General features: G+C 40.6%; 1 protein-coding gene across 1 annotated transcript in view; it reads left to right on the top strand.

Annotated features, from left to right (window-relative positions):
• The first annotated feature begins 1,064 nt into the window (after window positions 1–1,064).
• MET (MET proto-oncogene, receptor tyrosine kinase) overlaps window positions 1,065–22,360 on the top strand; it is a 118,721-nt gene continuing 97,425 nt past the window's right edge. Inside the window, exon 1 of the mRNA XM_033194292.1 lies at window positions 1,065–1,643. The gene's annotated coding sequence lies outside the window, so the exon portion shown is untranslated. The remainder of the gene's footprint in view (window positions 1,644–22,360) is intronic.

The following is a 22,360-nucleotide window of genomic DNA, read 5'->3' as shown; positions in this document are numbered from 1 at the left end:
GTGTGACTCTTCTGGGAACTCTTAGGGACTCAGTTTCTTTACCTGCAAAATGGTTCAATTCAATAGCAACGTAACGGGAACTTTCCTTTTCCATAAAACTGGGGAATCACGAGGTAATCTCTTTTGAGGATTGAAATCACTCTTATGTAACCTCTGGTAATGCCTGGCACTTGGGAAATGATAACTATTCTCACCGTATTTTTCTATCTTTCATTCTGTAGTAAATAAGACCTGAACCTGCATAGTAACTGTTATTTTAACCCGTGACTTTCAATAACGAAGAGATCTATGTCTCATTATCTATTGCCATGATTGAACAAGCCCGTGTGAGATGCTTGAACAGGCCCGTGTAAGAGTCGGAACGAACTCAAGTCCTAACCGGCAATGCCCGTTCCTTAGATCCTATTACCTTTGAGTGTTCATTTACTCTTGTAGGTGTCAATTTTTATAGCGAAATATAAAGTTATCCCAACACAATTACACCTGATAGAGTTCACCAAGGCCCCAAAAGCTCTTTTTAAAAAATCATCATAAGATTTCAACATTCAAGAATTAAACTTTTGTTCTGTTTTCCTTGTTCATCGTTATTTGCCCAGTTATTTAATCAGCCTGCTTCCGGCTATGAAAAACAGAAAAAGAAAAAGAAATGGAAGTCTCCTCGGGGTTAAACTCCTCTGTTGTTCTTCCTTGCAGAAATCTGAGTTATTACAGTAGAGGATAATCGTCGCATAATGAAATCATTGGGACAATTCGTCCACCCACTTCTACCTCCGCCTCTAACAATGAACTCCTTGTGTCTGCGGTGCCCAAATCTCTCTGTACTCGGGTGGGCGCGGGGCGGTTAGCGGAGACGTGGGAGAGGCGGAGAGCAGAGCTCGCGCCCTTCCCGGGGTCAGCGAGCGGAGTGCCAGGAGGGTGCGCGCCCTGCCTCTGCGTCCGGGGTGACACTCGCCTCCCAAGCGCCAGGAGGGGGAGTCTCGGTCCCGCTTATCTCCGGCTGTGCTAACTTCAGACTGCCTGAGCTGGGGGAGGAGAGCGCGCAGTCAGGGCGAGAAAACTTCTCCACCTAGAAAGTTTCACCTTGTCGTGGGCGGGGCAGAGGCGGGAGGAAACGCGACCCCCGCGGGGCCAGGCGCGGCGCGGACGGCAGGAAGGGCGGGGGCCGATTTCCCTCTGGGTGGTGCCAATCCGCACCTCAGCGGTCCTCGGAACCCGCGGACTAGGCGGACGGATAGCGCGCGAGGCAGACGTACACGTGCTGGGGCGGGCAGGCGAGCGCCTCGGTCTGGTAGCCTGGCGGTGCCTCCGGCCCCAACGCGCCCGGGCCGCCACGGGCCGCGCGCGCCGATGACCGGCTGAGTCACTGGCAGGGCAGCGCGCGTGTGGGAAGGGGCGGAGGGAGCGCGGCCGGCGAGCGAGCGGGCAGGCGGGCGGGGCGCTGGGCTCGGCCCGGCCGCAGGTGACCCGGAGGGCCTCGCCGCCCGCGGCGCCCCGAGCGCTTTGTGAGCAGATGCAGAGCCGAGTGGAGGGCGCGAGCCAGATGCGGGGCGACAGCTGACTTGCTGCGAGGAGGCGGGGAGGCGCGGAGCGCGCGGGTGGTCCTTGCGCCGCTGACTTCTCCACTGGTTCCTGGGCACCGCAAGGTAAAACTGCAGCCCCTTTCAAATCCCGCAGCCCACCCCTCACCCCAGCGGTTCTGCTTTCTTTGTTCCCCTAAGAGACCTGACTGCTGTTCCAGGGGGCAAAACCACGGAGGTGGGCTAGAGTTTACGGGCTTGGGAAACTGAAGAGACGTGGCCAGGGGAGGACGAAACTAGAATGGGGCTTGTCGTTTTAGGGTGTTGCCTCCAATGGCCACCTGTATGACTTAGGAGGGAGAGGGGCGCTGGGACAGTGGGTGATGTATGACTGTTATGGCCCAGCAAGTTTTAAAGCTGGGATCTGACTCAGCCTTTACAAAAAGGATCCGGTCATCCTCGTCCCACCGTGATGCAGCCCGCAAGGTTTGAGCCTAGCTGTTTCCTTGTTCCCAGCCTTGCTTTATCTGTGTTATGTCGGGGTCCTTCCAAGGAGTAGGTGTTTCTGTGAAAGTCTGAATTCATTTCTGGCAATCACGCGGGGCTTGTGATCCATCAATTTTCCATCGTACCTTATCTCTTTCTGGGGCTTGTGGAGGACGTCTATCTTATTAGGTGAAATAGATTATAACCAGAGGCTGGGCAATGTGGCCAGTCGTAGTGCTGACCCGATAATTAAAGCACCAGTGAAAGTACTTTCCCTGACTATTGTCAATGCAGAATTTACTCCCAAGTACGGTTTCCCATTCATATCTTTCATGTTTTAAAAGAGCCATTTGCTAATTTGGCAGTTGGAGAGGGCTCCAGTGGCTCACGCATGAATAGTTGCCCAGTGTATTTTACCTTATCACAGTTTTATGTTCAAAGGAGCCCTCGGGCAGAATGAAATATTGTCAACTCTCTTAGGCAAAATAATCAAGATACTTTAATTGCTATGTTAAGATGGTCCACGGATGTGAGAAGATTGTAAAAACTGACGTTGGAGGCAATATAGACTATGTGGACCCTCTCTTGAATTTTAAGAAGACTGTTCACATTCTGTAGCTTTGGGTGGAGGTTTATTCTGTCGCTTCCATCAGCCAGACACATGCACATTGCCATGCAAATGGATTCAGAAAAACATTATATCCCCTTACAGCTAAACTATTATAGCTGACTAATGAATTTTTTCTGCATGAAGATGATCTGAAAATGATGTACATCGTGTTTCTATGTGCTACAGGGACATAAATTGCATTTTTATGTAAACAGTGTAAGTGGTACTTGGATTATTTACAGGTACATAGCTTTCCTTCCTTGTTCTAAGCTAATTGAGCTTTGTTTTGAACATGTAAACTTCCATAATGAAACATAAGTGAGGTACTTTGGTTCCTATCATTTGCAAGTCTGTGGTGTATTCAATGTTCATTCTTTTTAAACTGCTGAATAACAGAGGGAAAATTTACATCATTCATAAGAAATTTTTGTAGTACCAAAAATGTGTCTGATAGCCTATAAAATGTGCTGGTGTTTTAAAAATTCTATTCACTTTTCAAACTTAATGGTGCATAAGCTATAGTTATTAACTTAAATATGTTTTGCTTTTAACGTGATGGAATTTGTGGCATATAGAAGATGGTCTACCGACTACTGCTTTTTCAAAATTGCTTTGTTCTTGATACATGGCAATAGGGGTTTACATCAGATGTATACTACATGCTTTCAAAATTAGTGGATGGAGTTTATCTTCATGATAAAAATGTAGCAGATTAATCACAGCCAGTCAATATGAAAGCTCATAACTAATATTTTCACTACTTTTAAACCTATAATAGAGAAAAATGACCCTTTGCTAAGCAGGAGAAATATCCATATTTTATAAATTCCTTTTAAGACTATGTAAGTATATGCCTTGCATTAATCTTGAAGTCTTTAAAAAAATTTTGTCTTTATGAAGGCTAGACTAAGAAATACATTTCAAAAATCTATTTCCTTAGCTGTTGTTAAAATAGCGTTTGAAATAGCATCAGTCTAATTATCCTTCTGCACATCTACATAATAGTCTCAAATAAACTTTTTCTCAAATGTGGTCATCTCAAAAGAAGGTGAATAACTCAGAGGGGCTAACATCCTCTAACTGGCTCATTTTCTCCAAGTGGCTGCACCAAGGACGTGGTGACACCCCCATGGTGAGCACAGTTCCTCACACATTCAGATTACCTCCCATTTCTCTGTCCTCTTCCTACTCAACCCTTTCCCTTGGTTTGGTCAGAGCTGCTTTCAAGGCCTTCTGTGCCCCCATTTCTCCAGCCCAGTTTGCTGATTTCTTCTTTAGGCATTAGGCTTAGTGATTCTCACCAGAGCCATCTACGCTTTCTTTTCCATGGTCTAAATCCCTAAGATTTCCTTGTTCTGCTGTGTTTATTCATGGGATACTCAATTTCCTCATTGTACCCTCTTAAGGGGAGAAAATGTATATAGAAACTCAAGTGTCAGGAAGTGAGCCTTCTTTTCCTGGCTGGTATATGCTGAAACTAGTGTTTTTGACACCAAGCCCTCAGGGCAGAGTTTCTTCATGGGTTTTGCTCAGTGCAAAATAAATAGTCACTTCTCAGTAATAAATGATAGATACACTGACTAATGTTAGTTCAGAATCACTTTGATGATGTGTTCTCAACTGACACTGAGCTGCTGCCAGATCCACATTTGCCTGACCAAAAATAGCTAGGACCTATAGGTTGAGTATCCTATGTGCTAGGTACTACAGCATTTTCTTTAAAAGAAAAAAATGGAATCTGCCCTTGAGAAGTTTACAATCTAGATATACAGACAAACATCACATATAAAATGAACCCAAATTCATAATTATTAAGAGGACATCACACAAGAAACACTTTTGAAATCATTCTATTTGCTATGAAATAATAGAATTTTTTTTAAAAAATCAAAGATTGGAACTTGAAAACCTTAAAATTTTCAGGCTGCTTCTGCATACATCATCTTTCTGATACCAAAACAACCTTACAAGATAGGCAAGTCTGATAATATCTTCACATTCTCAGGTTATAGACAAGGAAACTGAGCTTGAGACTACTCCATGCTATTTCAATAGCACCATACCACTTCTCCCAAGCCATCAACTATTGGAAACATTTTCCACGGAGGTATAATTAGGGATGCTTAAGGTAGTGATAAATGATGAATATAACATATCTAGTCCCTGGAGTTTTTCTCACCTTCTCTTTCTCCAGTTCTCTCTTGTTTTTTTTTTTTCTTTTCTTTTCTTTTCTTTTTTTCTTTGTACTGAGACATACCAAGAAAAGGTTTCATTCATATGTGTGGGGCATTCTGCTCCTGTTATCAGATTAAGAGCCATGAATAATTTTGTAATCTATCCTTCTATCAGAAAACCCATTCTCAGATATCTTTTCAGCTGTGTTAAACAGTTTAGTATATTCCCCTTGGGATTTGTTTCAATAAAAACATCCAGTAAAATCTGACTACTTTGCTTTTCATGGGACAAAACGAAGAAAGTGCTTTTATAAGCTGTAAAACTTAATTGAGAGAAAAAATCACGTGTGGCATTTGTAGCAGGAGGTGTGAGAACAGTGAAATGAAAAACAGTTTACTTTGTAATCACATACCCAGGTACACATATTTCTCTCTGTGATTGCATAAATGTGTGCAAGTATGTTTATGTAGGTTACTCCCATTGATTTTAATTTCTGTAATAAATTATGTAGCTGTAGGGCCCATAGGCAATTATATAATGGGCAATAGAATCTGAAAATGTATATCTCCTAATATAATGAAGGATAGCAATTATGAAATGTGCTTAGAGAATCACAAGTTATCGTGGAAGCGAGGTTCCCGTACTCCAAGAATGTGAATGAGGATTTAGTCATTCATTCAGGATAATTTTTTGACAACCTACCAGGCATAGTTCTAAAATCTGGCATTTCCACAGAGTATAAAACAGACAAAAATCTCTAACCTCATGACACTCTGTTCTATTGACTTGGCAAACAAAGAAATACATAACTAAAATATGTTGTATGTCAGGTGATGATAATAGCTTCAAGCATAATAAAATGGAAAAGAGAATAGGGACTGTCAAGGATAAGAGGGAGTGGGATGGTGATTGAAAAATTCAGTAGTGAGGTCAGGGAAGGCTTGTCTTCAAAGGTGGGCTTTGGGCTAGAGCCTGAAGGAGATGAGGAAGTGAGCCAGGCGCATATCAGGAGCGCTTCTCAGGAGTGCTATTCTCATCTTGTTTTTCCTGAAATTGTGCAGTTCAAAGCTTGCACAACTGTCCATAGAGTCCCTGTTTTTGTAGGGAAATACCTGGACAGTGCCTGCCATCATTAGCTACCATGTTAAAGATGAAGATACAGGAGTGGCCCACATCTCTTGGTTTATGTGACATGGAAGAAGATCCAGATTTTTTTTTGTTATTATTATTATTTTTTTTTTGGCACTCACCTGATCTCATCCCATACTCCATCCTCTATCAGCGATATTGCTCCATTTGGACAACGTTCCTTCTTATTTTCCACACTGTGAGCCTGGTGCAGTGGGATTTGTTGAGAGCGATACCCATGGCTTTTTTTTCGCTGATCCCTTCCGCAGTGTAAATGTAAAGACAGCAAGAGGCAGTTGCTGATGGTGTGCAGCTTCTGTCTTCTATGCACTTCTTTCTTTCCCTTTCACTCTCCTTCCTTTTCCTTTCCAGTATTAAGTCACTGCATTGGATTTTCTTCCTCTTTTCTTCCTTTTCCCTCATTCCCCTATTTATATCTGTATCAAGATTTGTAAACAGGTAATTTAAATGAGGAAAACTAACTGTTTCACTAGGGATTGACAAACTGCTTAGGAAAAGCATAGGGGCAGTCACCACTTGGCATGATTAGAGCTGCTGTGAGGCTCAGTGTATGGCCTGGGCCCATGTGATAGTATCTTTCAAATTTTCAAGAGAAGCTAGGACTCTCCCAATTGACTCAGTGTCTTTAAAACACCATACAGCTTACAGTGGCAGAAAGACTGCAAGCCAGATTGGGCTCCTGATGGTCCCAATTGCAGCAGCATGCATGGCCCAAGAGCCCCAGGACTGCTTCTACAAAATATTTTATTTTCTAAAATTCTCAGAAAATTAACTGCAATTCTCTGGAAAATTAACTAAGCAAATTTTTAAGACCAATATTTTATGTCAGTTCCTATTGGCACGTAGTTATTTTTCTAAACTCATCAGCCCACATACTTTACATCAAACTATGTACATTTCTAAACTAAAGGGTAATCTAGTTATGTCATTCTTAAACTGAAGTAGTCATTTTCTGAAACCTGAATCCATCATGGCTTTTTGCATCAATATCATTTCCAAGTTCTCTGATTCAGGATAAACTCCACCTTTTGGAATATTCTCTCTCTCTCTCTTTCTCTCTCTCTCTCTCTCTCTCTCTCTGGAAATGACTGAACTTCACCCATTGTTATTAACCTGCCACTGAAACTCAAAACATGTACTGCCCTCCTGGTTTCCAGTGCCCTTTAAAAGCAATCAGATCAGTGTTAAAATCTATTTTTCCAAAGGAATAAAAACTCAAACAGGTTGTGCGCTAACTTATTTCCTTTAATCCTAAAATCTCAGTGAAATGCCCAAGCTAGCAGCCCTCCAGAAGGCCACTGTGTTAGAAAGGAAGATTATGTACTATATTTCTTCCTACTATTTTAAATGCAAATATAATAATACATCATGAAACAGTGCACATACAGTGCACATATTAAGATCAGTGGCCTGTTCCTGGTTTCCTACTCCTTGATAGTTGGAATTCTGAGGCAGCACCTAGACTCTCAGGTCCAATTGGAAATTGTATGTTTTTTAAAAAAAGAATGACTTGGGGGAATAACTGTTTGATAAGACTGTGGAAGATATCTAATTTTTAATGTTTTATTAAAAATGTAAAGAAAGGCATTCAAAGCTGAGACCTTTGAAATAGTATAGTCGTTGCAAGTCAGAGGAAAAGAGAAGTGGTGAATTTATTAGAGATAGGTTGCCTCCTTTGAGGCCTAATCATGTGGGAAAGGAAAACCCAGCCAAGTTTTAGGTCCGTAAGACAATTCAACCTAACTTTAAAAAGAAGTTTTGGCTTTGCTTGGGACCAGAGTGTGTTTAGACCAGCATTTTAGCTATTAAATTTTAAAACTAGGGAAATTTAATCCTTGTGTTTTTGATTCACTAAATCTTAAATCATTACTCACAAACTGTATGTCCCTCTAAGCTCTTTGATGTCCAAGAAATCTTTAAAGTTGTGTAGGGGCTTTTTGTTCCAGAGAAAAATAGGAAGTTGGTTTTTGCTAAGCGTCAGTAAACAGCATCCTCAAAAATCTGATTAGGTCTAAAATCCTGCAACCATGACAGTCTGGATGTTTGAATGATGCAATGTGAAAATTGTAAGTACTTTTTAAAGTCCTTATTTACCAGTAATATTCAGCTGTAATCCTTACTAACCCCAAGGAAATTATTTTGACACATTTCCTCTCTGTTTTGTAATATAAATACACAGCCCAAATATTTATCATTTTATTCTGGCACATAGTAGGTAATCAGTAAATATTTTGTAGAGAGCTAAATGAATGACTCTTTCTTCTGCCCAGAAACTTCTAGCTAATGTCAGTTCTTCTATTCAATATTGATATCCATCTGTCATACCTTGGAATGAGATCTATTCTGAGTCAGTGACCTCGTTCGACAAATTTTTAAAATAAGCCGTCTTACTAAATATATGACATTTATTGAAATTCATTTTGCACCGTGAAGCAACTGCCTTGCACAGAGTGCTGAAAAGAGGAAGGAATTTCTAGACTAATTTGATTAAATATTCAGTTGTTGCCATATGCTTTCTGAAAAATTGATTTTTCCCCTTTTACTATTCCTATCATCCTTCCTCCCACCTTGATATGCTTACTGATTGAAAGCTATGCACAGAAAAAGGGCAGGTCTCTTGTATGTATAAGCAAGAGCAGCAAGTCCAAACAGGCTTAGAAAACATAATGCTATAATCACAAGTTGTCATAATATAGGAGAAGGGAGAGAGGGAAACTCAGCCATAAGAGTGGTGTTGGGTATTGCTCCAAATTACATGGATGACACATCTTTGAACTCTATTGTGTGGGGGGAAAACACCTTCTTGCTGTAGTTAGATTTCCTGTTTGTGAATGTGTAATTTTCTGGTAACTAGACTTCCTATATGAATTCGACATAGCTTTAAGTGTATTTCAAATGACATGATTAAAGAATGGCTGCTTTGGAGACAGAAGCTCCTTCTCTCATAAAGAAATAAACTATCATGCTAAAACATAGGCATTGAGATCTTTCTTGATACCATATAGTGAGTTTCACCATATAGTGAGTTTCATCACATTTTATCCTCAGAAAACCTTTCCTGATGAAAAGCGTGTTGTTTTAGTATCATATCTGGGGTGATGGAATTGGCAGTTTCTTATATCTTGAGGGGGCAGGGGGGTAAAAGGAAAACTGTGTTAATATGGTCTTAAAATAGAGATTCTCTTAGGTTAACCTGAAGATTTACTAAATACATCATCATTACAGCTTGTTTTGACATGTAATTGTAGATAGCACTGTATCAGCAGTGACTTATTTATACAGCTTTGTTTAGACATGCCTAATTTTTATTTCATTGGTGGAACCAAACCATCAGTAATAAATCATATATCAATGTTTTTGTACACATTCATATTTATATGACTTTTTTTTTTTTTTTTTTGAGACGGAGTCTCGCTCTGTCACCCAGGCTGGAGTGCAGTGGCCGGATCTCAGCTCACTGCAAGCTCCGTCTCCCGGGTTTACGCCATTCTCCTGCCTCAGCCTCCCGAGTAGCTGGGACTACAGGCGCCCGCCTCGTCGCCCGGCTAGTTTTTTGTATTTTTTAGTAGAGACGGGGTTTCACCAGGTTAGCCGGGATGGTCTCGATCTCCTGACCTCGTGATCCGCCCGCCTCGGCCTCCCAAAGTGCTGGGATTACAGGCTTGAGCCACCGCGCCCGGCCCATATTTATATGACTTTTAAAATTCCAATGTAAAGGTCTCACAACTTGAAAAATGAATGACTACCTGAGTATTTGAACAGCTGGGAAAATGTAGTTCACTTTAAGAAAGATTTTTTGCGACAATTCTTATGCCATATATAGAAAATAGATAATAAAGGAGAAGGGCTGGAGGTTTAGGTGGGATATTGGATCAATGAGGCAAAGGAAGGGGAAAGGTGGGCAGGATATGCTGAAGGGTCATGGGCTTGAGTGTACCGTAAGTCATAAAGAGAATGTACCATTAAGAATCAGGCTGCCCCAGGCGCGGTGGCTCAAGCCTGTAATCCCAGCACTCTGGGAGGCCGAGGCGGGTGGATCACGAGGTCAGGGGATCGAGACCATCCTGGCTAACACCGTGAAACCCCGTCTCTACTAAAAAATACAAAAAACTAGCCAGGCGAGGTGGCGGGCGCCTGTAGTCCCAGCTACTCGGGAGGCTGAGGCAGGAGAATGGCGTAAATCCGGAAGGCAGAGCTTGCAGTGAGCTGAGATCCGGCCACTGCACTCCAGCCTGGGCAATAGAGCGAGACTCCATCTCAAAAAAAAAAAAAAAGAATCAGGCTGCCTGAATTCTAAGTAGCAAAGGGGCAGGTCATAATGGGGAATAGGCCAGGTACAGTGGCTCACGCTTGTAATCCCAGCACTTTAGGAGGCCAAGGTGGGTGGTTTGCTTGAGCTCAGGAGTTTGAGACCAGCTTGGGCAACATAGCAAAACCCCCCTCTTAGAAAAATACAAAAATTAGCTGGACATGGTGGTGCACACTAGTAGTCCCAGCTACTCAGGAGGCTGAGATAGGAGGATCACCTGAGCCCGGAAGGCCAAGGCTGCAGTGAGCTGAGATTATATCACTGCACTCCAGCCTGGGTGACAAAGAGAGACCCTGTCTCAGAAAAAGTGGGGGAGGGAGGGTGTGGAATACAGTAAAGCTCAAGGGAAAATGATAGGGCTCAGGGTAAGCAAAGTCTAAATTTCTACGAACTTGTGTTACACGTGATTTGATTCTGGGGAAAGATAGATTATCATCTACCCAGTCCTAAATTGGGCCTCTTAGTCTGTCCTCCCCTCAGTTACCAGGAAGAATAGCAGGGTTGTCACAGAAGTAGAAAAAGCTTTTATTCTGAGTGTCAGAGGCATGTGCTAAGCACTCTGTTATCTACTCCTAGGAACTCTAAATGAAATTCCATTTTCTCTGAGGAAATCAAAATATGAAAAGAAAACTCAGGCAAATTTATAAAGGTTTTACACCATTTTCATGACTGAAATGTTCTAGCATATCAGCTCATTATAATCTATAAATTCCTGTTGGGATCAAAAGTTATGGCCCTAAAACCTGTATTTATAATCCTTTTCCACTGGGATATTGTCTCTGGGGATATATATTAGCTTTCCTTGAGGATATTACCTTGAGACCATTTCTTTGGTCCTTGGCTATACAAAGTTCATACTAGCATGGATGTAGAAATTGTATTTTTCTATTCTAAACACGAATTCAGACAGTGATATAAAGATTCGAGGAAAGCTTCTATCAAGGCCTGCCTTTACTGCCTGTCTTTTTGCTCCTCTGAGGGTCTTAGGTGAGCCACTGTCATTCTTCAGACAGAATCCATTTGGTTCCAGCCAATGGCTACACTCTCCGAAGTGAGCCTGTGGTCTCACAACTCTCTGGTTAATACAAAGACAGCAAACCAATATGGTTACTTAAGACCTAGGCGAACCTTTGGGCTCAAAATATTACCTTAGCTGTTGTTGTTTTTAATGAGCATCAAATAGTATAATATTTTAAGTTCTATTGAATTATGTAAAGAAGTAACAAAAGCAGAGATTGTCGACAAAAAAAAAAAAAGCTTCCTCCTAACAGAAATGAATATGCATTTTGGACTTTTCAAAAATTCCCTTTCTGTCTTGTCAAAATTAAGATATTTCTAAATTTTATTTCAGTCTCACTAACACATACTTGGATTATTGTTCATTGAAATCTGTACGTCAAGGCCCAGTGATTTTAAACATTCTTTTGGTCTTCAAAGAGCCTACCAAAAAAAATTATTCTTTAAATCACCAGAAAAGTGCAGATAAAATCCCAGATAGTTTCATTAATGACAATGAAAGGTTACAGCCCTTGAATCTGTGTCATAAGTTGATTAATTACTTTCCAAACATTATTAAAGATATTAGACAAATAACTTAGATCGGTATCCAGGATCAAGGTTCCTTCATAATCCCTAAATGGGTTTTAATTTTCAGAGTTAGATGATCGTTATATGTGATTCATTTCTTTAACATCTTTAGACTGTTGGCTTTATTGAAAAGAGAGGAGAGTATCTGTTTCAATGTGTTTTCTTTTCCCTGAAGTAATTCCTTGCAGAATTCAATAAAACTGGTTTTGAAATAAAAATAATCAAATGCTGGCATTTTCTCTTAATAAGGGCCCATCGACCTGATGAATTATATAAACATGACAAGGAATTTACCACTGAGTTCATAATTATGTAACCATTTAATGCCCAAGACTGCCTACTGACAGTGTAGACATTCAATGAGAATGGGCATTGTGCATTAGGGTAAGGGATGACCTGGAGTGAACTTTCACTCTTGTTTTGGTTCTTTCCCATTTTGCCCAGTTCATAGCACCTGCTTCTCTTAACCAGAAAGTCTATTTGCACATCTCCAGTCCCACTTTTCGCCATGCCCACTGCAGTGATTCCAAACTCTCACCATTTCTTAAGCTCTTGCATCTTTTGGGCTCCCCTTATTCTCAGTATAAGATCTTTCCTTATATTTTAGAGAGTAAACACAAGCCCAAGTGGTTTCTATGTCATCCATTATTACCTCTTTCTGTCTCAAAGGATGAAACAGTCTTTTCTACCTAAGTTTTGATCCCGTTCTTCCCCACACCTTTGAGCACCTCCTTCATGTATCCTACCCACCTTACAACTCTTCCCATCTTTAAAATCTCCCTCACTATTTTTCGTTTTTAAAAAATTTCTATTTTAGGCTCAGTGGTACATGTGAAGATTTGTTACATAGGTAAACTCGTGTCACAGGGCTTATTTTGTCACCCAAGTATTAAGTCTAGTACCCGATGGTTATCTTTTCTGCTCCTCTCCCTCTTCTGCCCCCTCAAGTAGACCCCAATGTCTGTCGTTTCTTTCTTTGTGTTCATAGGTTCTCATCATTTAGCTCCCACTTATAAGTGAGAACATGCAGTGTTTGGTTTTCTGTTCCTTTGTTAGTTTGCTAAGGATAACAGCCTCCAGCTTCATCCGTGTTTCTGCAAAAGACAGAATCTCATTCTTTTTTATGTCTGCATAGTATTCCTTGGCTTCATTATTTTTCATTCACCTCTTACTCAACTTATTCTTCTAGAAAGAAATAAAGCACACACGTCAGGCATCCTGATAGGATCTTGAATACACAATTTCATTAAGTAGTCACTCCTGTTTCCATTTTATCCTTTAAATAAAGAATTCTTTAAAATAAATGTCTAACTCAGTTTCTCTACTTTCTTCATTCCCATTCATTCTTAAATCATTCAACTCAAGCAGTCTGTTCCACACACCCAAGAAAGTGTCCTCATTCTAATCACCAGTGCCCTCCTCATGGCCATATCTGATGGACACTGGTTTTCATCCCTTTTGACCCCTCTGTAGAATTTGATACTATACATTTTATTTCTCCCTTCTTGAAAGTTCTCCTTTAGCTTACCTCTTCACATTTTCTTTGCCTACAATTTTTCTTTTTACCCTTTAGAACATAAAGTTTAGATTCTAGTCTTCTTTAAGGCTCCATCTGAATTCCTCCTTTCTACTTACAAAACACATTCACAAGTGATCTCTCAGTGACTTCCAGTACACCGATGGACGAGTGATTCACAAACCGCTCTCTCTCTCACTTCCTCTTTTCTCTACACCACCACTTTCATGTTGTCAGCTACCTTATAGACTCCTCCACTTAGATGACCAGAAGCTGCCTCAGCGTAGCTTCAGGGTTATTAACTCAACTAATTATCTTTACCCTCAAAGTCTCCTCTCCCTATTTTCCTTACCTTGGTTTATGATACCCAGAGAGACATTTTTTTTAGCCATTCTTGGCTTTTCAGTCTCCTCTACAATCAAAATCCATAGTGAATCATTCCCACATAATTTTTATCACTTTAGTATCTGTGTAATCTAGTCCTTCCTTTCCTTCCACAATGCTTTGTTTCCATGAACTTTGTTCAGGAACATTCTTTCATATATTAATTGATTCTGTTGTCCATTCATTCAATTAATGCTTACCAAGTGCCATGTAATGACACTATGCTAAGGGCTAAAAGTGGAGCTTATGCTCTGATGGGAGACACAGATAAATAAGTTACCACATAGTATAATAAAGGCTAGATAAGGGGAAGATCGGTTTGATGTTCGAGCACATGGGAGAGTTCCTAATTCCTTACTAGAGGGTAAGAGAGGCATCAGAGAAGGCTTGCCAGAACTGTTCCCTAAGATGAGGCTTAAAGAGAGACAACTTACCCGTGTGAAGTTGAGGGCAAGAATATCCATAAAAAGGGATCCACATGTGCTGAAACCCAGAGTGGCTCAGCACATGGCTTGCTTCAAGAACTGAAGAGGGCAGAGTGGCCAGAGCCTAGATTTCTAATGGGGTGATGGCAAGAGGCAAGACTGGAGAGTGGGGCAGAAACAAATGATATGTGGCTTGTAAGCTCTGTCAAGGGGTTGACCTTTTTTTCAGCAAAGAAGTGACATAGTCAAATTGTCAGTTTAGAAAGATATCTCTGGTATGCTAGCGGAAAGATGATCAGGGTGAGAATGGAGAGGGAAGACCAGCGAGGACGCTGTTGTAGTAATCCAGGTATGAAGTGACACTGCCCTGACCATGGGCATGGAAACCAATAAGGAGATGGACATGTTTAAAATACTTGTAGGTGGGCGTCAAGGATGATGTCCTGGAAATATGGGACATGTTCAGCACTGAGGTAGGATACAGAGAGGGAGACCAGGTTTTGTGGGAGTAGATGGAGGTACCAGAAGGATATCCAACTGCTCCTTCTTGGTCTCTTGTCCCATCTGTCTTTGTCTTCTGGCCTATTAGCTTTGATGGCCCCAGCGCTCAGTCCTCCTCTCTTCATTCTCTACACTCCTCTCTTCAGAGGTCCCATCCACTCTCATGGCTTTTCATGACATCTACATGCTGACAACTTCTTAATTTAAATCTCTAGCCCAGACCTTTCTCCTTAACCCTGGGACTCAAACATCCAACTGCATGCCCGGCATCTCCACTTAGATGCCTAAAAAATATCTGTCAGGCTGGGCGCAGTGGCTCTTGCCTGTAATCCCAGCACTTTGGGAGGCTGAGGTGGGTGGATCACTTGAGGTCAGGAGTTCAAGACCAACCTAGCCAACATGGTGAAACCCTGTCTCTACTAAAAATACAAAAATTAGCCGGGTGTGGTGATGTATGCCTGTAATCCCAGCTACTCAAGAGGCTGAGGCAGGAGAATCACTTGAACTTGGGAGGCAGAGGTTGCAGTGAGCCAAAACCACATCACTACACTCCAGCCTGGGCAACAGAGTGAGACTCCATGTCAAAAAAATAAAAATAAAAAAACCTCCATCATGGGCCAAACTACATTCCTGGTCTCCTCATATCCTACAAACATGCTTCACCAACCAGAGTCTGCATGTCGGTAACTGGCAAAGTCATTCTTTCTGTTAAAAAAGTCAAAATCTTTGGCATATTCTTGACTCCTTTTTTTCTCACATGCCTCAGATCTGACTCCATCAGTAAATCTGGATGGAGTTTGATCTGAGGCATGTGACAAAACAGCTCTGTCTTCAAAATAGAACCAGAATTCGGCCACATCTCCCCACTCTCCCCTTCCTTCCTGGCCCAGGCCACCAGGTCCCCCTCCTGGAACACCACAGGAGCCTCCCAGCTGGCCTCACCACTCCACCGTTGCCCTGAACTGCCCCCCAGCCACTAGCAGACTTCTCTCCCACACGATCAAGGTGATTACATTCCAACATAATCCCCTCCTTGTTCAAAACCCTGCAATGACTCCCCATTTCACTCCAATAAAAACCTGAATCTCCCAGGGGCCTGCACGGCCTTAGATGCTCTGCTGCTTCACCCTGTCTGATCTCAGCTCCCGGTCACCAAAGTCTAGGCTTACCGGCCCCCTCTCTGTGCTTCAGACACACCAGACACACTTAGTTCTTCCTTCTTGCCTCTGCCCAGAAATCTCTTTTCCCATCTCAGCTGGGTCCACAAAAGCCATCTTCCCAATTTCCAAACTACAAACCTATCCCTGTACCTCTCCTCCAGGCAGTTCTGATGCCCCAACCTTACTTTTTGTTTTTCCCTGTAACACACATCAACTTCTAAAACACTACATCATCAACTTGTTATGGTTATTAATTGCTGCCCCCAGCTAAAATGTAAGTTCCACAAGAGCAGGGGTGTTGGGTTTTGTTTACTGATGTATCCCAAGCATCTGACGCATAGTAGGACCCCAGTAAATATTGGTCAAATTTGGTCTTAAATAGCTGTTGCGTAGACAAAAGTGATATTGGAGAGATGGATTTCGGGATTCTCTGGAGACTCTTCAACAAAACATATCAGACTTTCTGTAATGTGGCCGCAGCCTAACCTTATACCTTCCTCCACTGTCAACCCAGTCCACCTGGCCTCTATACAAATTGCAACTTCCTGGACAACCCTGCACCTTCTCCCCAGGTGCCTGTGTGCAAGTCCACTCCATCCAGACTGTCTGTCCCCTACCTCAGCTGTGCCTGAGCAGCTCCAACTTATCCTGCAAGACACAGCTCAAGTAGTATCCCTCTGAAATACTCCTTGGCCCTGCTTTCTGTCTGTGTAGTTAGCTCTTCTTCCCCGTGCTGCTCCACTGACATGCGCACACTTTACAGCACAGCCTGGGAGTGTTGTGGGTGGAAGGTGGGGATTCCCAGTCAAGGGGCAACACCTGTATGGTTGGAAAAGGTATTTGTTTTAATTTCTTGCCCTCTATTCTCTCTTCTGTTTCTCTCCTCTCCCATAAACACACATACCGCCTATATACACACAACCTGTCCTGAATTGCTTTTCCTTGAATTGATGAGTTACATAAATGCAATCCTAAGCACAGTTGTTTTCAGGTTGTCCTAACCTTTTGCTTTATTGATTTTTCAAGGATTCAGAGTGTTTACTGAGTTTCAGAAATTGGATTCTGTACTTATTTTTCTGTACTATCCTAGTTTTACGAGAATCCATTTGCTCAGCATTCTCTATTCTTTTAAAAGTGTTTAAGATATTTGTAAATAGTTTTGTTTTGTTCTTTATTTTCTGGTGACATATTGACCTCAACATAATGCTATTTATATGCTTTAATTCTTCTTCCAACACTGTTAGAATTGCATTATGTTCACCCAAGGAATCCACATCTGTACAAAATATGGCCAGGTTTGGCTATTCCTTCACATTCACAGTATTCTCATGATTTCTAACAATTCTTGTCTACTTTGCCTAAATAAGAAAAGGTCATATACTGACAATTTTGATCGTGAAAAAGAGACCTTAGTTCATTCCAGTGTCAGAGTCTACTTGCAAACATTGATTTCCAGGAAAATTTCTAAGGTGTGAGCCAAATAAGCAAAATAAATTCAGACCTAAGAGAAAATAGCATTACAAGGAATGCCCACCTCATTCAAAGGCTCTACGTTTTCAGGCAAGAGGGGCCCTGGCCTTTGGCACCCTCACACCTCTCCCCTTTGTCTCTCTGTCCCTGGGTGCTGATTTTTCTTTCTTTATGTGACAGCCACTATGAAAAGAATGGGGTTCACTCACCACCTGCATTCCTCCACAGCCATTTGATATCTGCTTTCGATAACAGCAAAGGAAACTGATCAGTCATATAAATTCAATCCTGAGCACAGTTCCTCGTTTGGAATTGTACCATGCTTTATGCCGAGGACATTTTCAAACAAGAAGGGAGGGAATGTCTGATTCATTCGTGAGTAATGTACCAGCTTCCTTTCCAACTTGTCTCCCTTCAGTGGTTCACATTCTGACTGTTCAGTCGGTGTATCCTTTCCGAACCCTGTAGTTGAATGCAACTGGCAAAGGTTGCTTGGCTTATTTTTTTTTTTAATATATAGACTTGGAAAGATGTTTCTCAAATGTGATTTGTGGATTTGTGTTATTCAGTGTTCCTGGATTAATTGAACAAAAACTGGTAACACTGCTACACAGTCTGAATCACAAAATTATGTCCATCCATTTGGCTGAAAAATATGAAAAAAAATACTTGCATAGGTTTTCATGCATTTTAGCACTTTCTTTACATTGGGGAAGTTCAACCTTCACACTTTCAAGGGCAATGAAACATTTTTGTTTGACCTACAATTTATTAATGGGACAAAAGCCCATCTGTCAATCAGGGCTCTGAGAGTTCAACGTAATTTCTGAACAATATCTTTTACATTATGCACAATGGTAAAAACAAATGTCCATTTATTCTTCTTTCCCAGAAGTTGAGTACTTTCAACCATTCTTAAAAGGACAAAGATGTTTGCTGACAGAATATGAATTTATAAAGGATAATCTTGAGGATATAATGGCATTCTATTCTTTTTATCTTTACTCTTGCTGTGTCAGGGTTGGATAATGGTCTCAATCATATGTTACAACTAGAAAATGCACAATTGGCTTTTTCTTATGCTAAGAGGCAGCAGTTTTCAACTTTTTAAATGATTATAGGACTAAGAGGGGATGCAAAAGCTGATAAGAATCTGAATAAAAGCACTGTCTGTCAAAGAAACAACATTTGTGTAATAACCGAGAAACTGTTTAGAGCACCCCTGGAAACATTAATTATAACATGTGCAAATCATTCCTGTACGAAGCTTAACTTGTTTATCTCCTATAGCCACCTGTATTTGAATTTTTTAATGAGCTCATTTATTATAAATAAAGCATGTAAATCAACCTGGGAATACCTTTTCTGTTTCAGAAATTTCGTGTGAATGACAGGCTGCCATATACAGTACAACTGTAGGGGGAAAAAAGTTTCTTTACTCCCTTTCACATAGTTATACCTTCATATGACACTTAAAACCACCTGTCAGGAACTTTTAAAGCATGTTTTAGATGTACAGAAGCAAACCCAAATGAAAAAATGCTATGCAGTTTTGCAATACATATATGCCACTGAAACCTTAAACATTCTAGCCCAAAGGATAAATAGGTTTGGCCCAGATCTTTTTAATCTGAGTTCTGTGGGTAAAAAAGATCATTGTTCCCTTATTTTTCCCCATTTGCTGACAACTAGGATTGTCATATAAAATACATTCATGGGACATACTTACACTAAACAAATTATCTGAAATTCAAATTTAATTCAGCATCCTATATCTTTACTTGCTAAATCTCAGTTGGGATATGGGCTTACTCTTTTTTTTTTTTTTTTTTTTCTGAGGCAGAGTCTGGCTCTGTCATCCAGGCTGGAGTACAGTGGTGTGATCACGGTTCACTGCAGCCTCAACCTCCCTGGCTCAAGTGACCCTCCCACCTCAGCTTCTGCAGTAGCTGGGACTATAGGCACATGCCACCATGCCTGGCCAATTTTTTTATTTTTTGTAGAGTTGGAGTTTGCCCAGGCTGGTCTCAAACTCCTGAACTCAAGCAATCGTCCGGCCTCAGCCTCCAGAAGTGTTGGGATTACAGGCGTGAGTCACAGTGCCCTGCCTGGGCTAACTCTTTTTTAAAGAGTTAAAATACTGGTTCCTATTTGTTTTTACTTCTCTAGTATGGGAGGCCGTTACTGTGGCCTCTGTCTTGGGGGGCAATTTTCGAAGGACTTCAAGAACTTGAACCGAGGTTAGAGGAAAACCACAAGATGGCTAAAGGGTGGGAAAAGAAGAAATAACACTATTTAAACTGTGGATGAGAGGATTAAAGTGATGAAGCAGTCACCAGGTATTTGGAGTGGTCTCACCCAAGGGACTGTGCCAACTTCCTCATTTTTTGAGGGCGGGCAGAAACTGGCCAAAGCACAAGTTAGGATAATAAGCATAGTAGCTACATTTATTAAATGCTAGGGTGTGCTGCATAACTGAATGACAGCGTTTCTCACAGTTTATCTCCAACTCTCATGGCCAACCCATGAGATGTATATGATTATCCCCATGTTTTGAATGTAAGAAACTGACACTCAAATCAGAAGGCATGTCAGCAAAAAAGTCCATATTCACATCCCATTTAAGTCTGTCAGACAGGAAAACCCACACTCTGTCCACTACAGTCCACCTTGTCTCCGGAATATTTTGGAGTGTTTAAATGTGATTATGCCAAAGAGCAGTTGAATGGGCTGAAAAATTCTGAAGATTTCTCCTGTCCCTTCGATTCACTGTTAGAAACCATTGTCAAGGTAGTGTCTGGCTACAATAGAAGGGATTTTTGACACAGCCTATTATTTTATCTTTTTAAAGTCAATGTAGTGCTTTTGATGATCATAACACTAACTGTAAGTCTTTAGGCATAAGAATCAAACATTCAATCAAGCATGTTTACAAATTTGCTTTCAGCGCCCAGTAGATCTATCCACTTTTCCATTTAGGTTACAAATTTAGATTTCAGAGTTTATCGTGTTATCTTCAAATCCACGGACTGTACACTCTTTGAGGGAAGAAACTCTTAGTATCTAGTCAGGTACATTGCATGCATTGGGTGCTCCCAAATACTTGATTAATATCTTATAATACAATGTAATATGATTCTTCATAAACAGTGAGTGTTTATAAACACAGTATTTTAAATGTCATCAGGAATCTTCTATTGGAATCTTAACTTTAATAGGCCTACTTTTAAAGTTAATAAACATAATATAAATGTGGACAGGGTTAAGATTTTTCCTTAGGATTTCACTCTGGCAAGTCTTCCTGGAAATTTAGCCATGGCTGTTTTTATGACTGTAATTTCCTTAATATGGGGCTTCAGCCATATTCCATCATCATAAATCCCTTTCTTGCACTTAAAAGCAATGTTAAAATATTTTCCAGTTTCTGTATCTTAACTCTTTAATTAGATCAATTATTTCCATTTTGACATTATCTTATGTAAATATGGTAGAAGATTTTGGAATTATATAATAAGAAAAAACTAGTATACCACCTCAGAAATCTTAACTAATAGATATGTTCCCAAATGCAAAGTGAAATATTTAAAATAATTATTCAAGTCCCAATTACTTGAATATTTTACATAAAGTTGGTTTTATGCACTTGACTTTGTGTTTAAACTCAAGTTTGTAGTATTTTCTACTGGGCATTGTTAGTTTAGGACTTTTTCAGGTGCAAGGAATAAAAAGAATCATTACTAAACTTATTTTAAAAAAAGAAATAAGGAAGAAAAGAAGAAATTTTACTGGCTTCCCTTAGCTTAAGACATGGCTGGATACAGATGCTCAAACAATCGCATCAGGAGCCTGTCTCCCTCCGTGTCTGGGCTCTCTGGGCTCTTGGGTCAGTTTCATGCTCGGGCTGACTTTTTCCACATAGTGGCAAAGATGGGCATCAGACATCCCAAGATAAAAATCATCTTTAGTGCTCATGCTCTCAGAAGGAAAGAGGCCCTCTCCCAGCATCCATATGAAATCCCCAAAGAGATTCTGTTTGGCCTTGCTTTGGCCACATACTCAGCCCTGACCAAGCTGCATGTCAAGAGAATAGAGTTCATTGAAAGGCCAGCCTGGTTTGCACACTCATTCTGTGTTGAAAGATGTAGACCATGTGATTGACAGTCCCAGCAGATAGGAGAAGGAGAGTTTTCAAAAGAGTTGCCAGTATAAGAGACAGTGGATTCTGGGAAGGTAAAAAGAGGTATTTATTAAAATACTTTGCCTTTGGAATAAAAATCTTTTCCAAGAAATGCAAATAATTTAAAACAATTCAAATAAGCATCATACATTTTAAAACAATTAGAAGTACACTCAGAAGAACTGAATTGCTTGTTTAGATTTCAGCTAATATTTTCTCCTCTTTGAACCTTAGTTTTGTCATCTGGAAACATAGGATAATGCTTACCTTATAAGATAATCATGATTAGAAGAGATAATGGAACTGACCATATCTATGTACTATAAGGTGCTATCTGCATAGTTATAAATTATGACTGCTAAGAAAATTAATCCCTAAAGAAAGCAAAATTACCTGTGTCAAGGTTTAGAAAGTCTCTCTCTTAAGAAAAAAGTTGTTCTATTGCCTCTGTTGGTATTTTCCTGAGGAATCAGTGTTTGAATACACTATACATTTTTGTAGGCTCTGCAATGTTTTTATGATGAGGACAGTGATAGTGTTGACAGTTGCTCAATGAATACTTAGAGATTTAAATGTATTGCTACATTTCTGGGAAATGAAAAGACCAATGTAAGCTACTTGAATGAGAAAACTAGAGGTGGGCAGATGGTGGACAGATCAAGTCGCTGGTTTTAAAGGCAGGCTGAACTGATATTTGTAGCTGTTAATAACAGAGCCATCTTCTTTAAAGGAAGTAATCCTAAATATCAATAGTTTAGTGGCCAAGGTGCCACTGAGATGATCACTGCCAGGAAATGTTTTGCCAGTGATATTACCTTAACTTTCATCTGAAAAGAAATAAAAGAAATGTTTTATAGATGATTCACTTTCACCTGATATGTGCACAACATTTTA

Source organism: Trachypithecus francoisi, unplaced genomic scaffold (genome assembly GCF_009764315.1).
Source record: "Trachypithecus francoisi isolate TF-2019V2 unplaced genomic scaffold, Tfra_2.0 Lachesis_group4, whole genome shotgun sequence".
In the NCBI taxonomy this organism is placed as follows: domain Eukaryota; kingdom Metazoa; phylum Chordata; class Mammalia; order Primates; family Cercopithecidae; genus Trachypithecus; species Trachypithecus francoisi.
Note: the sequence above shows the minus strand (reverse complement) of the source record. Positions and strands in the feature narration are given on the sequence as shown.